The sequence below is a fragment of the Falco naumanni genome, chromosome 5 (genome assembly GCF_017639655.2).
Source record: "Falco naumanni isolate bFalNau1 chromosome 5, bFalNau1.pat, whole genome shotgun sequence".
Taxonomy (NCBI): domain Eukaryota; kingdom Metazoa; phylum Chordata; class Aves; order Falconiformes; family Falconidae; genus Falco; species Falco naumanni.
This window is the reverse complement of record NC_054058.1, coordinates 17,311,718-17,327,470: the sequence shown is the minus strand read 5'-3', so window position 1 is coordinate 17,327,470 and position 15,753 is coordinate 17,311,718. Positions and strand designations below refer to the sequence as shown.

Sequence of the window (15,753 nt, the reverse complement as noted above, 5' to 3'; positions counted from 1 at the left end):
AAGTCATCTTGCAATATAGCTTAGAGCGTGACAAGGCTGCTGTGTTACCTAGGGTAGGTATTACTACAAATTTGGTCCTATTTTATGACTGAATTTGAGCCTAATTTCCCCCCCCCTATTTTAAAATTACCATTGTCTTCTTCCCTGTTGGAGATAGCCTTGGTCACATTTTACATGTCTTTGTAATCTCAGCAATACAGAGATTTGATTTTCTCTTTTTGCGATCACCTCACCTTCCCAAAGAGTTCCATTTTTGATGTCAAAAAATCACTCCTGAAAATGTATTTGATGCCCTCCCTGGACATACTGACATATCAAACTGTGCAAAAATTACTCTGAAAATTCCATGAACATTCTTTTGAAGCAGCAGAAATTTGTTATCTTCGGTGCCTTCATAACTACATTACAAAAGGAAAACAGGAAAAAGAAGACATCAGAATATTAAAAATGCCAGAGCTCTTTTCTAGCTACAAAAGCTCTGTCACAGCCAGCAAGTGAAATACCACACCAATACTGAGCATAAACGTTTTACAGCTTGTTATGCGTGTTCTGAACATCCAGAAATCTCTTAATTGTGGCCATGAATTTCTCCTCTATAAAAGAGTGATTTTCATTCGGTAATGTAAACTTTCTAACAGAAGAATATATGGCAAGTGTATAAAAATTATTGAGTTTGAGAAACTAATTGGCAAGCTAGCTTTCAATAGAAAATGCATGTTTGATGTTCTGCCCCCCAGTTCTGCTGAACACCTGCAGTGGTAAACAATACAAACTCAATGACTTATCAAGTACTTGTTTTCAGTAAACCATTAACTCTTTGAAAAAGGCTTTTCTGCTTCTAACAATAATTTCCCAGGTCATATAGTTTCAATAATTTTCCAGGTCACTCACTTCATGATAGTCCCTGAGAAGCCTGGATTTTGAGAAAAGATCTTTCATGAGTTTTAAAGCTCGTCTTGTGTTTACAGGCTCCATGAAAAAAGGAAGCAGTGCTATTCTCAGCACAGTACTTCCTGGGATCTTTATGGGAATATTTGGTTAAATATTTGCAACAATCAATCTACCTGGAAAACACATCCCTTTTTCCTGCTTTAAGTGCTCCTGCTGACACTCTTGAACATCGTAGTACAAAAATACTTAGTGCAAACAAATCTCGTCCAGTAGGTTGCAGGAGAACTGGTCATCAGCACCATTCCTTTCTCCCAGAGATACCCCTCCAGTATTTCTTAAGGTGAAGGTGTGCATGTGTAGCTGACCATGTAAATGACGTGCTCCCCAACAGATTCACCCGATTTTTGCCATTTCTTCCCATCCATGCCTAATTTCATGCTGTACTCAAGGTCATTCTCACAGACTGCTCAGCACCTCTTCCTGTCTAAAAGAGCATTAAAAGGTGTTAGACAGGGATCGGAACCAGAAGCTACATCCTTCTGTGTCCAGAACACTTCCTCAGCAAGAACTTTACATCTTGCCAGATATGCTTACGAAAAATATGCTCAGGGGTATAAAGCCATGAAGGAAGACCTGCTAGAAATATTTGTAGAAACATCCACAAACCCCAATTTTGCAAATATTTATATGCTTGCATTGAAATTGAAGCACATGTATGCTCTTGAATATGTTGTCTATGTGGCATCAACGCAGAGTCACATGGAAGCAAAATCCTGCTCTCGTCTAAAGGATCAGGACCGGAAAGAAAAAAAAAGGGGGGAGAGAAAGTGTGCTACACTCAAAACCCCACAAGAGAAATGATAGCGGCATATTATTAAAATGGTGATAACAAAAAAAAGTTCTGAAAGTTCTCTTGATGACTCCTTGACCAGCACGTCCTGGTCCCTGATCATGGTGCACAGGCAGTTTGGAAAATGCCACGGGCCCAGCAAGAAGCTGGGAAGGAGCCGTCGCTGCCGCTGTGAACGTTTGTAGGCAGCAAAAAATTTTTGTGAATCACAGTCCTGAAGTTTATTTTCAAATAGGTTGGGTTTGTTTTTTAGAAACGGCCAATCTTCCTATTCCAAGTTGCATAAACACAAAGCTGATTAAAACTTCTTATTCAAAACTTTCTGCCCATAATAGCCCTTTGCTTAAGTCTTTGCTGTTCTGAGGGTTGTTGGGTTTTTTTCCCCCTCCCCAGAGAATTTTCCATCATCAAAATCCAAAGCAGAAACAATAGAAAACACTGACTGCCGGCTTTCCACATTTCATTTAAAATAAGCACCAAAGGCATTCCTGCTTCTTCCAGAAACAATAGAAAAATCTCAGGGAAAACAAAAAGCCCCAACCCACGCCTGCCCCCGGCAGGGCTCCCGCTCGCCTCCCCCCTGGGGACTGGCGCTCCCCCCGGCTCCGGCAGCCCCTCCGGCGGGACCCCGGCTCCCTCCCGCCCGCCCGGGGTGCGGGCTGCCCGCCGCGGCGCAGGGGGAGTCCGTGCGGGTGCGGCGGCCCCGCGGCCGCCCCCAACTCCCGTTGCCCCCACACGCTCGGTCGGCCGGTCCCCGGGACTCCGCCGGGGGTTATTTTCAGGCGAGGCAGTAACGCCTCTCCTTTAAAAGGCCGCCGCCGCCCGCCCCGCAGCCCGCCCGCGGCGGGGGAAGGACTCGGCGCGGACGCGCCCTCGCCCGGGCCGGCGGCGGGGAGCAGCGGCGGCGCTGGCGGCGGGGGGCAGCGGGCGGCTGCGGCTTTAAGAGCTCCCACAATGCCGTGCTGGCGTCCCAGTTCCGTTACATGTCTCTCCCGGTGAAGGCGAGCGAGGGAGAGGCAGGAAGGAGGCGGGGGCGGCCGCTCCGGGCGGAGGACACCCACGCGCGGCCGGGCGAGAGGCGGCGGCTCGGCGGGGCCGGGGCGGGGAGGAGCGGGGCGCCCCGGAGGGCCGGGCCGACCCCCCGGGCGCTGCGCCGCGATCCGGCCGCGCCGCCCCCCGCGGGGCGAGGCGGAGCCGGCGGCCGTTGGGGCCGTTGGCGCTGCCCGCGGAGCCGCCGCGGGACGGGCGCCCGGGCGCCGCCGGCGGAGCGGTAAGTGCGCGGCCAACTCCGGCGCGGTCTCGTCCCGCCGGAGCCCGCCCTGCGCCCCTTCCCCGGCCGCCGCCGCCCCGCTCGCCTCTGCCGCCCCCGCCGCAGCCCACCCGGCTCTGTCCCGCTCGGGCGCCGCGTCTCCCCGGCGTCTCGGTTCGTCCCCTCCGCGGGGCTTGTGACCCTTCCCTGCCGCCTCTCCCGCTGCCCCCTTCTCCCCTCTGCCTGCGCTCGCCAACTTTCCCGGCCGTGTTGCCCCTTGCCCACCTCACCGCGGATTCTCAATATTTTTCCTCCCCCGTTCGGCTCTCCCGTTCACTCGTACGCGTCTTCCCTGCCCGTTCGCGTTCGTTCCTGCCCTTTCGCTTCTTCCTTCGCTACTTCCCCAGCTTCCTCCAGCTTTTCCTTTCTCCTGGTGTTTTGTCTTTCTCCTTCCTTCGGGCATGGTGCGGAAAAGTAAAGGATATTTCTCTGTGTCCTTGAGGGAGTTCGGAAGCTACTTTTCTTACACAGGGAAATCTTTGTAGTAGGGTTCCGCCCCCCCCATTCCCCCTGCTGTCCCCGCAAAGAAAATTAAACCTTTTTTTTTTTTATGCGACGTGGACTATTTGTTTTGGTCTTTTTTTTTTTTTTTCCCCTCTCCAGACAGTGCCGATTTATTTCACAATTAATCTCTCTTATTCCTGCCCCACCCCCCCAAGTAAGAAAAGATTAAAAGGAAATCAGTCTTGCCAGCAGGGAGTGTATGAGACTTTTTTCTTTTTTTTTTTGGGGGGGGGAGAGTGGGAGACTAAAGTGAATACAGTGCAGTAGGACGATAGAGTCATGAACTTTAAAGGATAAGAAAATGGATCCTGCTTTGTGCAGCTCTAAACTGGTGTGGAAGGGTCTGGTCCGGGGTCTGCTTTGGGGCTGTCGGAGCCGGGGGTGAACCAGCCCATTTTCTGTTCAGCAAAGTGATGTTTTCACATGCCAGCAGAGCTGTGTGCTAAATCGCTGTTCGATATTGCTCGTAGGTTTCATTGGTGTGTAAAATCAGAAGCGGGGTGAGGATTGTGGATTTCAGTGTCCTTTTTAGAATTACACCTGTCATGCTTTCCATGCCACATACATTGGAGGCTGACACATGAACAAAATTACTGGAAACTGCTTAGAACCCCGTCAAAAAGTGCTGCCGTGGGGTCTGTGAGGGCTGGTTTGGACCTCACAAGCTTCTGCCTCGGCTCTAGTCAGCATCACATGTTAAAATTATGTGCTGGCTGTGGAGAGCGAGTAAATCAATTGCCTAATGATTACTGCAGAGACACCTGTTTTAGGAGTTTTCTAGCTGCCAGTTAATTGTGTTTGGTGGCGGTGTGGTTGTGTTAAGTGTTGTAAAAGTAAGGGCGATGTCTCTTACAGTAGAGAATGTGTAGTTCATGAATAAAGTGTCAACCTTTTAGGTCAGAAGGAAACAATATGGATCTTGGTTTTGTTACCTCTTCTGATAGATAACTATTCCAGAAGACTACAAGCTTATGTGGGTAAATTGCAAATCAAGTAAGCCCCGCTTTTTTCCCCTCTTTCTTAAAAGAAAAAAGAAAATACCATTTCAGATAGACTTTTGTTTGATATCTAATTAAAAAGTAGGCTAGACATTAAACTAGAGGTACTTTTTGTGTCTTGTAGCAAAAAATTATTTGATATGTAATGAAATTGCCGAGGGAACTGAAATGACTGCTGGGTGTTCGTAGTGTTTAGTTGTATGCCCTTTAGGACAGCTGAGAAGAGTTAAGGTGGTTCACTTCTGACACTTAATTGGTTTCTCAGTACTTCTCCACCCTCACAAGCCCAACAGAAATCAATCGGTTGTTTGAATTAAATATCCCCTCCCCCCTTTCCTGGAGATGAAAAAGTTTGGGACAGGGAGGAAATAGGAGAAAAATAACAATTCACACTAGCAGGAAGTTTTAAGTCTTTTAAAACTGTGACTTAAGACTGTTTGGGGAAACATCACCGATAATTCCAAAGACCCAAATTACATTGGATTAGCATCACTTTTTAAAATCCTTTTGAGGGAAGCCCTGAAAAGGAACACATTATATACAAGAAGCTTTAGTTTCTCAAGTGCGGGGCTGAGCACTGAGGATGGTGGGTTCTGTTCCTGCTTCTGCCATCGCATGGCAGTATGACCTCTGCCTAAGCTGCCTTCCTGCCTGCACCTCATAGGATACGGAGATTTTCCTGAATCTCTGTCAAGTGCTTTTACACACGATTTTAAGAATAATTAACGTGTAAATGTATCACCCCTTAAACATTTAATTGTGGTTTTGAATGCTGGTCGGGTGGTAAGTCTTGCTGGTGTTAATACTCACTCTTCAGAAGCTGTGAAGTAAAACTCTTGATAATCGCTATTTATTCTGAGAGCAGCGTAAGATTTTTGCAATGCTGTAATGATTTTGAGACTAGAGTTATTTTTATCCCCTGTGTATCTCTGACAATATTGGTGCATGCTTCTTCTCTGGTACCTTAACAATCTGCCTCAAGCTGAATTTGAAGGGCACTGTTGGCTTCTCCAGAAACTATTAAACTGAATTGCAGGGTGGATAACTGTCCTGTGGGGACTGGGCTGAGGACCCCCCTCAGCATGATGCATGCAGTTCTTGTTTGGTGGTTTGTTTTTTTTTTTTTGTGAGCTCTGTAATTATAAGATTGGCTTAGTATGTGTGGGTTTTTTGCTTGCTTTCTAATTTTAGGGTTTTGCCTGGGTTTTTAAGTCTTTAAGATCTGTATCTTGAAATTAAATGTAAATGTATAGTTTTCTAGGGCTTTTCTGAAAGCTCAGGTTTTCTTGTAGTCTTTGTCATGCCAGGGTTGGGACTTTACAGTGTAATGGGATTTATAATCTCAGTGCCCGCCTCCCTCTAACGTTTGAGACTTGTAAACTTCGTAAATGCAAGGCTCTGCCCTCTTGCAGGTAGTTCTCTCTCTTCAGTGAAAATGAGACTTGGTTCTATAGGAACTCGCTGTTAGGCATCTGCGTCAGCTTTGGGTTGTTACTTGCTGTCCTCTTGCTCCATGCTTCTGAATCTGGACAGTTAGTCTAGGTTTAAATTCAGTTTCATAAATAACTAATTCTTCCCATCCTTCCTAGCCCCCCTTCAAAGTGTATGGTGATCTCACAACTTTGACAAGAATAGTTTTCTTGGCTGATGAGAGGGTGTTTGTGGTGTCTTCTGTTACTGTTCTAAGGACTGCAGGTTGTCTTTCTCAATACCAGTGAAGTGTGGGGAGGGAGGAGGCTGGCCTCCATGTGTGGACGGTGCCATGCTGCTGCTTCTCTTTCCAGTTCCATACCTATGAAGTTTAGATGACAGAACTTCTGCTCATGAAAGGAAGGTGGGTTGGACCTGTAGCTGATAGGAGCTTGTCTCATTTGGCACAAGAACTGCAGACTGGGCCCCTCTGGGCTGTGTGTGGCTTCACTGGGATCGCTGTAAGCATCTAGTTAGTCATCTTTGTGTTACATTCAATGCTGTTCATATTGATGTTATCTGAGAGTATTTCAGGCAGGCACTGTAAGCTTTCAGCTGGGAGGCACTTGAGAAATCCACTTAATTCACCTTTTTACGTTTGAGTTGCTGCTTAAAGGGGGGAGGAATCTGTTTATTTTCTTGTTGTGCTTGGAAAAAGGGCTTACCCACAACTAAAGACATTGTAATGCTTTCTATAGTCCAGGATTATTGAACAAAAGTGTCTTGCTGTGCAATATTGTTGCTGCGCTCAGTGTTGTATGATAACACATGTTTCTCAGCTGTTGTTGATTCCTCAGTGGCACAGACTTCAAAGGAATGCACTGAAAGAGAGCCACGGCCAGAGAAAAAATGAGTTTTGTTCAGTGGCCTGTACCATCCATCTGTTTAAATACTTTGCTGAACTATTCCAGAGTGTTCGGGCATCCAGTTAGGGCTGACAAGCAATTACAGCTGGGAATAGAGCCTGCTGCAAAGAGACCACCTAGGGAAGGCTTAAATGCTGCCTCCCCTCTATGGGTCAGAGCCCCCCTGCTGTCCCAGCCAGCGAGTGAGGCTTGTCACTTTGGGTACTAATGCTGTTGAAGATTTATTTATTTTCACTCTCTCATGCTATCTTTAGCACAAGAGGGGAAGAATGGTGATGAGGACAGAACGTCATCTCTGTAGCCTCCTCTTTGTATGTAACAAACTAGGCCTGTTGTTTAAATGAGTAAACAATTATTAAAAAAGTTAATTCTCTTTTTTTGAAAACACATGGGATAGTTAACAGATCAGTCAAGTATCTGCAGCGGTAGCAATATACATTACTGAATTAGTTTTAGTTCTGAAAATATTACTTTGTAAAGCTAAAATCAGAGCAGATTACAATGTGTTATTTCAGATTTGAATTTGGGAAACACTCCACACCTAAATCCACGGTAACAAATAAACCGCCTCATGTCTACTTGAGCATTATGATACCCTAGGATGCTGCCGATTCCAAGTATTATGATAAGTTTTATTTAAATTCTCATATTGGAGTCCACTGTGCAAGATGGGTCTCAATTTGTGGCTGCCAACCGATTCTTCAGATCGTGGCCTGTGTGCTCTCTGTAGTCCTAGATATTGGAATTGGGAGGGGAATATGAACAGAGAGACTACAAGGAAACTATTGGATAATTTTTTGAAGTTTTTCTATGTAGTACTGACATTCATTTTGAAGATTGGGGTGAGTACTGTAGATAGTAATGTATGTTGCAGTTAGGAGGGTTTAACCTTCTTTATGAATGAAAAATGATCTTGCAGGTGATATAAAGAGGATATTTGAGTTTTGAAAAATTGTGAGGTGCTTCAGAATTTTTCACCTGCAAACAAGCAGCACAACTCTAAAGGTAAGCTTGAATCTTGTCCTCTGCTGTAGTATTACTCCTGCCTCTGTACTGTGATGACATTTATGCCTTTGAAAGGATAGTTCTTTCTCACGGTGTTGGCAGTTGTGATGTTTTTTTTGTGTTTTGAAATGTCAGATTTTAATTCTGTACTACCTCTTTGAGCAGAAAGTGGAGGGAAACTTCTAGAAACATGTAATGTAACTGACTTCTATCCAGCTTCTGCCCTGCTCCAGGGTTGACATTGTAGTTTGAATTCATTTGCTTGCCTTGAAAGCTGTACTAGGTGTAACCTTGAGTCTTCTAGATTAAGAGCTGTAACTTACTGTTGTTTAAACTGAACTGAAAGTTTTTTGCTAAAAGATTTTTGGACTCCTGAAGTGTTTGTCAGTGTTTTCAAGCCATTATTCAAAGGGGTTTTGGAGTTTCCGGAACAACCTTTTGGAACTTTACGTTTTATTGTCAGTCAGCAGTTTCATGAGCACGGATAAGGAAAGGCTGTAATGCCACTAGGCAGCCAGATGTTTTGCGTCTGTGCCAAAGTGGGGAGACAGTGTGTCTTTAGGAGTTGGAGGGCCTGTTGTTCTTGTCACTGGACTGTTTGGGGATCTTCAACAGATCACATTTGCTTTCTCTCCTTTCCCTTCCCCTCCCTCCTGCCATGCCTGTACTGATTGTGACCACCTCCCTAAGTAAAACGAGATTGAGAGCAAAGCATTCTTTGTTGCTTTCTGAAGAAGATATTTTTTTCAGTTTCTCTTTCTTAATACTAAGCTTAAAGCCATAGAAAAGCTGCATGTAATTTGGCCATTAGCGAATTTATAGCTATTATCCAATAGATTAATATTAAACATTAACTCTGACTAGTGTGGCATTAAGTGAACAATATAAAGAAAGCAGTTTTCAATGCAGGTAGAGGGGAGATTACTCTTAGATGTAAATCCTCCAGTTCCAAATACCTTTTTTGGCCAGTACTTCTTAAAGACTTGTAAGATTGATCCTTGTCTTGCTTCTGCTGCTTCAGTGTGATGTACAAAGGAAAGAAAGGAAGGAACTGATCAGATGTCTACACATGTTAAAACTTCCTGGAGAAGAAAGTAGGAAGCATTAGCCACAGCTAGAAGTATTTAAAAGGTGCTATTGGGAATTAATATACCAAATGCTTTAATGTGCCTTTGCAGCTGTATAGCTGGCAAGATTAACTGGCAATGCTACCTGGAATAACTGGCATCCAGAGAGAAACATATGGCATTAGTGGAATGCCCTTGTCCTTGCCCATCAGAAAGTGATGGTATGTCTTTTTAAAAAACACATTCTTACTCATTAGGACTGCTGTGTGTTGTGTGGGTGCATGCACTTGCTTTGGGCTTCATCCACGCCTCTGAGTCAGTCAAAGCCTTTGTACTGGTTTCATTTGGAGCAAGGACAGAAACTTCTAATGGATGAGCTGTACATTTGAGACTGTATTTCAAGTAGTGGAATCAGCACTGATGAGCAACAGGACTAACAAAGAACAGTTACTGAATACAATGCAATGTTTTCCTGCTATTAATGGGATTGGAATTGGTAACCTGATACTCCAAAGAGATAACAAAGGTGATTTATCATACAAGGGAACATTGATTTTTTTTTTTTTTTAAAGGAGTCTAAGTAGCATAGTAAAATCTTTCACCGGAACTCATTCTAGTGAACAAGATCTGTCAGAAAATGACTGATTTAACAAGAATTTATGAAATAGTCTGAATAGGAAAGTAATGTTCTGTCTAATTACTGGTGTTCTTTCATTGCAATACCTGTATTTGCTTATCAGTTTACCTGCTCACCTCATGTCCTGTGAATTTAGCCTTTGTTTCAAACTCAGATATAACATGAAGAAAAGCCCAGAACTTTTTATTTTTCCTCCAAGAGTGGAAGACTGAAGGGGATGACAAAATGAAATATGTACAAAGTTGACATAAATATGGTATGTGACTGTTGCCTTGTTTCCTGGGACCAGATCAGAAGGCAACCAACTTGATACAGAATACAGCAGTCATACATGGAGTTAAGCTATTCTGCGTGAGACTGTGGAGAAGTCTCTTTAGATAACTTAATACAAGTAGGGTGGACATTTGCAAGGGTGACCTGGTACAAGAAAACTCTGTCATAACTCAGGAATTAAGTTAATATTGTACCTTAGGCCTACTGCTTACTAGCAGGAAAAGCAGACTTGCCTCCTTTGTGTTTTTTACTTAAGCAGAGAGGCACTTGCAATCCCTGAAGGCAAGGCTAGAAGATAAAGGGAGCATACCTTCAAGAGGTGGTATGTGCTATAGGAGAAGACTTGATTGTGAGTTTGCTGTTGGCAAACTGCCATTCTGTGCACGATGGGTTGGTCACGTTCTGGAGCAGAAGTTAAGGGGCTCACCTTTCCTAGGTGGGATGGGAGGGAGCTCAGCTCTCACCAGCAGTCAAGAATCACACTCTTAAAATGTACTCGTGGTGTTTTTTGTTTTACTTAAACTCTTAAAAAGTGGTTTGTTTTTTTTTTCTGGGGGGTATTCAGTCTCTTAGGACTTGCTGGTCTTCTGTTTGTGATGCCTTGCCAAACACCCCATCAGCAGTGATTTGTTACTGTAGAATTTGGAGGACTTAAATGAGATCTCGACCTCTGCTGCTTGGCACTGTGCAAGCGCTGGTGAGGGGAGCGCTCCCCTCCCTGTGGTGGCTGGGTGGGATGGCTGGGGGGGTGTTGGTGTGACCTGCCTACAGGGCATGGCACCAGAGAGCTGGAAATACTACTCCAGGCTGGTGTCCTGCTTGGAGGCCACCTGCTTATGTCACCTGTTGTGGAGATGTCTCTGTAGTCCAGGATATCCTCTCCTGGTCCAAGTTGCCAGATGTTGAATTTGCAATGAGCCTATTAAAATACGGGGCTCTTCCTCAACCCCGTGTTGACAGTTTCCCACTGCACCCACTGTCATTCTGGTAACACTTTGAATTAAAGCATCGTTTGTGAGCTCTGTATGTCAGACAGCACTGCCACTTCTTTCTGCTCTGCCGTAAGGCTTCCAAAATACTTGTTCATGAACTGGTGGCTTTCTAGGTGTTTCTGTGGTTGGAGCATAGCATTTGCTTTTTGATGGGAGGAAAAGATACTGGGACTTTTGTTACGTATCTCACAGCTGCAGATAGAGGCATTCCTCTAATTCCTCTGCTGCTGAGCTCTTTGGAGCCAGGGGCCGGGGGTGGGGAACACGCTTGCTTTGCTGTTTCCTTGTCCAGGAGTTGGGTTTAACTTACATGGAGCACCTGTCCTGTTGTGATCCTGACATCCTGTCAGTGCTCCTTCCCCCTGCGCCTCAGGAGGGAGCGTGTTTGTGGCTGGCAGCTCTCTGCCTTACCCTTATAGGAACACCCAGCCAGGAATTTTCTAGAATTTTTCCCTGCCCCCCCCTTGTCCTTCACTGACCTCTAACCATGTTTTTATCTTTCTTGACAAGATTCTTAGTTTCGTGTATCTGCTGCTTTTCCCTTCACTCTTCAGCTTTGATTATTTTTCCAGGAGCTGATTAGAAATGTTAACCATTACCGATGTGTAGAAAGTCAAATACAGTCAAATTCCTTAGTGTTTTGTGTTTTTCTTTAACTTTCTCGAATACTAAAATGCTTATGGCAGGTAAATATTTTTATGTATACTACTTGTCATGACAAAAATATCCATCCTCAGCAGAGGGCGAGGAACTGCAGTGACTATATTGCAGTATTACAATATACCGATATAACCTGTTGTAAGAGCCCTGTGTTTCCCTCCTTGAGCATAAACTGCTACTATAGTAAGGGTATGTTGAGTTCAAACTTTGTTTTGTGTAGAAGACATTAATGGCTTTTTACATGTAATTGCACACTGTAAGATAAAAATGTGACATAATAGAAGGAAATGGCAAAAGTATTTTCCTATCTTAAGTTTATGGCTTCCTAACTGCTTGAGAAATGCTTTGTTACCTTGAGACAGTATTGTTTTTTTGTAAAAACATATTTGCTTTAATTGTGGGTAGCAGAGAAAAGGATGGCTGGATTTCTTTAAATATATGCTTCATTTTTTCCTGTTTTGTAGTGCCCTTCATATTTGTCATTCTAGAAGCATATGCAGAAGCCTAAATAATTAGAAATCTGTATGCTCTCTGACCATGATTTAATAGTCCATGATGATTTCTGGACACACTGTGTTTTACTTTGGAAGACGACATTTCAAACTAGCCTCCATTATTTTCGACTTGACTACTATGAATGAGAATAGCGTTCAATGTATACACCATTTTTAAGAATACCTTTATTTTTCTTTGTCACGTGGCCACAAAGCATGTGGTAGGCAGAAGATTGTTCTGCTATAAGACAGTACAAAATGAAACAAGAGAGAAGATTGTTCTGTGATATCTGAAATGTCTTCCCTACATTCCTTTTGTAGAGTGTTCTCCGACATTAAAAGGTGGGTAATGGCTTCCCAGCTTTCCATCAGGTGGGATATTTCTCATCATCCCCCAGTTTTAAGAATGGATCCTGTTGCCCAATGGAATGACATGGGTAGGTGGCTTCTGTGACTAGAGGATGCTCCCCTCATGCACCATCACCCATGTGGAGTCCCAAGCCCAACAGGACTTGGGTTCCAGCTCTGGGGCTTACAAGAAGAGGTTGGCTTCTGAGCCCCACAGCTAGGAAGTTTAGACACCATTTGAAACTGGTATGTAATGGAAAAAAGAAAAAGACTGGTTTTCTAATTAGTGGATGGTGTTGTTTCAGTCCCCTGTGATGATCATAAAGTGTGAAGTCACGATGTATAGCAGTATTGTTGAGCCTGTTTGCTGGGTTTTCAAGTACTGGGCAGGCAAGAATCTCGGATTTGATTTTAGTGTTGAGAAGGGAGCTATCTGAGATGCTTCATGCATGGTATAAACCTTAGTTAAATATTACAGGGCAAACTTCCTTTGGATATCCAATTACTCCTTCAGTAGCTTTTTCAATGAAAAAGCAAAATGTATAGCTACTAGATGACTAATTAGACCTTAAATCAGTAGTTGATATGTGTGTGTCCCGTCCAGAGTCATGGAGACTGGCAATCCCAGAAAGATGGCACTGCAACGAAGTCCTGCTCTGCAACCCAGTACCTGAGTAACTGGTGTGTTGACAGAACTACTTCTTACAGTATTCTGAAATGCTTAACAGCCAGATGCTATTCTGAAGTTGCAAAGGCATAAATGTAAGGTTATGATGGTCAAATAAGATGCCACCTATGAGTTGCTATAACTGTTAGTAACAGTACCTGCATGCTGTGGCTGTTGTACAAGTCAGAGTAAAACGTCTGTAAAAGATATAAAGCTAACCTGATTTACCTAACACCTTGAGCTGGAATAGCAGCATGCACGTAGCTAAACTACAGCATCTCTGCTGGCAAGAAGCTCAAGCAAAGAGAAATCTAAAACTTAATGTTCTTATGGCATACTTGGCAACAGAACTTCATGAACAACCTTTTACGGACCAAGTGTCAAAGGAAAGGTTCATCTTGTAAGTAGACACGGTTATGTCAAAAGTGCCAACTAGAAGATTTGGTATTTACATTACAAGCTTGTTAATTGGTTTCAGAGGTAGTGGTGAATTGTTAGCGTACCTTGTTGATTCTAGTAGCTGTGAAGTATGTATCTAAAGTGCAGTTTTGGAGTCGGTACCTAGATGCTGTGTGGCAAATAAGATTCTGACTACTCTTATAACATCTTTTCCTGCAACTCCTACTTTACCTTTTCCTACAAGATAGCTACTGCAATGACCAGTGGTCTAATGCTGTTAAGGCATACAGGGCTTTTTATGAGGGTTTGTGTGTTCTTATGCATGATGGAGTTTTGAAATAATCTTGCTGTATATCCACTGTTTTCATATTGCTCTGTGTGTTTTCCCTGCCTTACTAACTTCTGCAACCAGTTCTTTATAGCCAGTCCTGTGCTTGTTGAAGTGTCATTAGAAAAACAAATAGCTATATGGCCCCACATGGGTCTTTCACTTAAACATCAAGTTTAGTAGTAGACATTAAAGCCAAGGCAATCCAGTGAGTAGTTTGACTTCTGTGTATTTTTATAGCCCTTTTTTAGGAAAAAGTTGGTCATAGTTTCCTGCAATGGATTTACTCTTGATGTTGAGAATTAATACAGACTTTCAAAAGAGATCACAAGTAAAGAACAAATAATACTATTTTGCAAGCTTCTACTCTTGGTGTTTTAGAGTTCATACAGTAGCAAATGGATGGGAGTATTTTGTGAGAAATTTTTATAAAAAGAACTTTAGGTTCTGTTTTGCTATGCTGAGCCCATCATCAGGGTGTCTGACTGGTTACCTTCTATTCCTTGTCACTCTTTGCATGCAAATAGTTTCTGTTCATCTCAAAGGCGTTATTCACACTGAACCCTGTGCATGTATTGAGATGTGTTCTTTCTGTGCATTGCTCATGTGACTTAATTTCACTAAAATGAAGGCCAAACATGTCTATGAAATACATAACACTGTTTCCACTGCTAGTACTTACTTGTTCAGACTAATTTGACAGTCTGTGAACCTGAGGTAGAGCTTGATTATGTCTGAACTTGTGACTTGTGTCTACGTTTGCCTCTTATGTAAATCTCATTTTTTTTGTTCAATTTTCAGTTATTTCAAAAGTCCTATCATTTTATTAATTTGGTTACTTTTATTTAAGACTTTTATTCATGGCTTTGATATGGAATATAATGCCTTAATCCAAAATGAACTGTCCAGAAGGACTGCAGTGGTACATAGTGAATATTTGCATAAGCTTCAACAGCATGAGTTATCTGGAAGACCTTGAGGAAGAATCATCCTTAGAGCAAGTAGAACATTCTTCTCTGGCTAAGGTCGTTTCCCTACACAGAGCTTGTCCTTAGTGCTTGTTGATGGGAGCATAAGGATCTCTCTGTAGTTTCATGTGCTGTAGGGCACCCTCAGGAAAGAAGCCTGTCTTCTGACCTTCTGTGCTGCTGGTGAACTGTGTGATACCAAGTTGCCTGCCTCTTACTCTTCTGGTTTGGTCTTGAGAGTGGGCTAGCAAGAGGAGATGCAGTTTGTGATATAGGCTAATACTTTGGTACCCTGCTGGCTGTTTCGTTGTCTTTTTTAATTTTTTTAAATTAATCATTGCCAAGTTTAGTATTTCTGAGAGTATTGAAACTCCCAAATGTACAAGTCACTTATTTTATATCTCCTGAGATCTATATATGAAATGAGCTGCTTCACAAACATTTAACAGATGTGGGGGTTTTGTATGGATTTAGGTAGGCCTGTAAAATTATGTGTAAAATAATTGTGTAAAATTAAGCTATTAAAACTGTGCTATATGTAAGAACAAGTAAGTTGGTCTTCATGTGAGATGTCCTTAGACACAGTGAATAAATCCTGAAGCTTATTTGAGGCATCAGAGATGTGGTTGGTAGAGAAGAAGGTAGAGAGTGGTGTGGTGCATGTCAATCTGAGCCATCGTCTCCAAGCAAACTGTGACACAAATCACTTAAATAAGCAAAGACACAAAAGTAAATCACTTATGTGAGTTTGTCTGTGGTAACTAATTTGTGTTGTATCTTGAATTGGGGGGGGGAGGTGATGCCACTTTGATAATTCATATTAAAAACTAACATGCAAACTTATTTGCATTGGTTATTCCTATGAAATTCAAGTTGACTTATTCCACATAAAGACACTGGTCCCAGGCTGTGAGAAAGCCAGTTACTTTTTTAAATGAGTCAACACTAGTTGTCTTCTGAGACTCAGCTTCAACTCTGCCTGTATAGATGTACCCATGACTCACTTGTAAGTGAACATGACTGACTT

General features: G+C 43.1%; 1 protein-coding gene across 2 annotated transcripts in view; it reads left to right on the top strand.

Annotated features, from left to right (window-relative positions):
- The first annotated feature begins 2,888 nt into the window (after window positions 1–2,888).
- The window catches only part of RASSF8 (Ras association domain family member 8), an 89,160-nt gene continuing 76,295 nt past the window's right edge, over window positions 2,889–15,753 (top strand). The window contains exon 1 of one of the 2 annotated variants that reach the window (XM_040595260.1): window positions 2,889–3,011. The gene's annotated coding sequence lies outside the window, so the exon portion shown is untranslated. The remainder of the gene's footprint in view (window positions 3,012–15,753) is intronic. The other variant, XM_040595259.1, reaches the window with a different exon arrangement.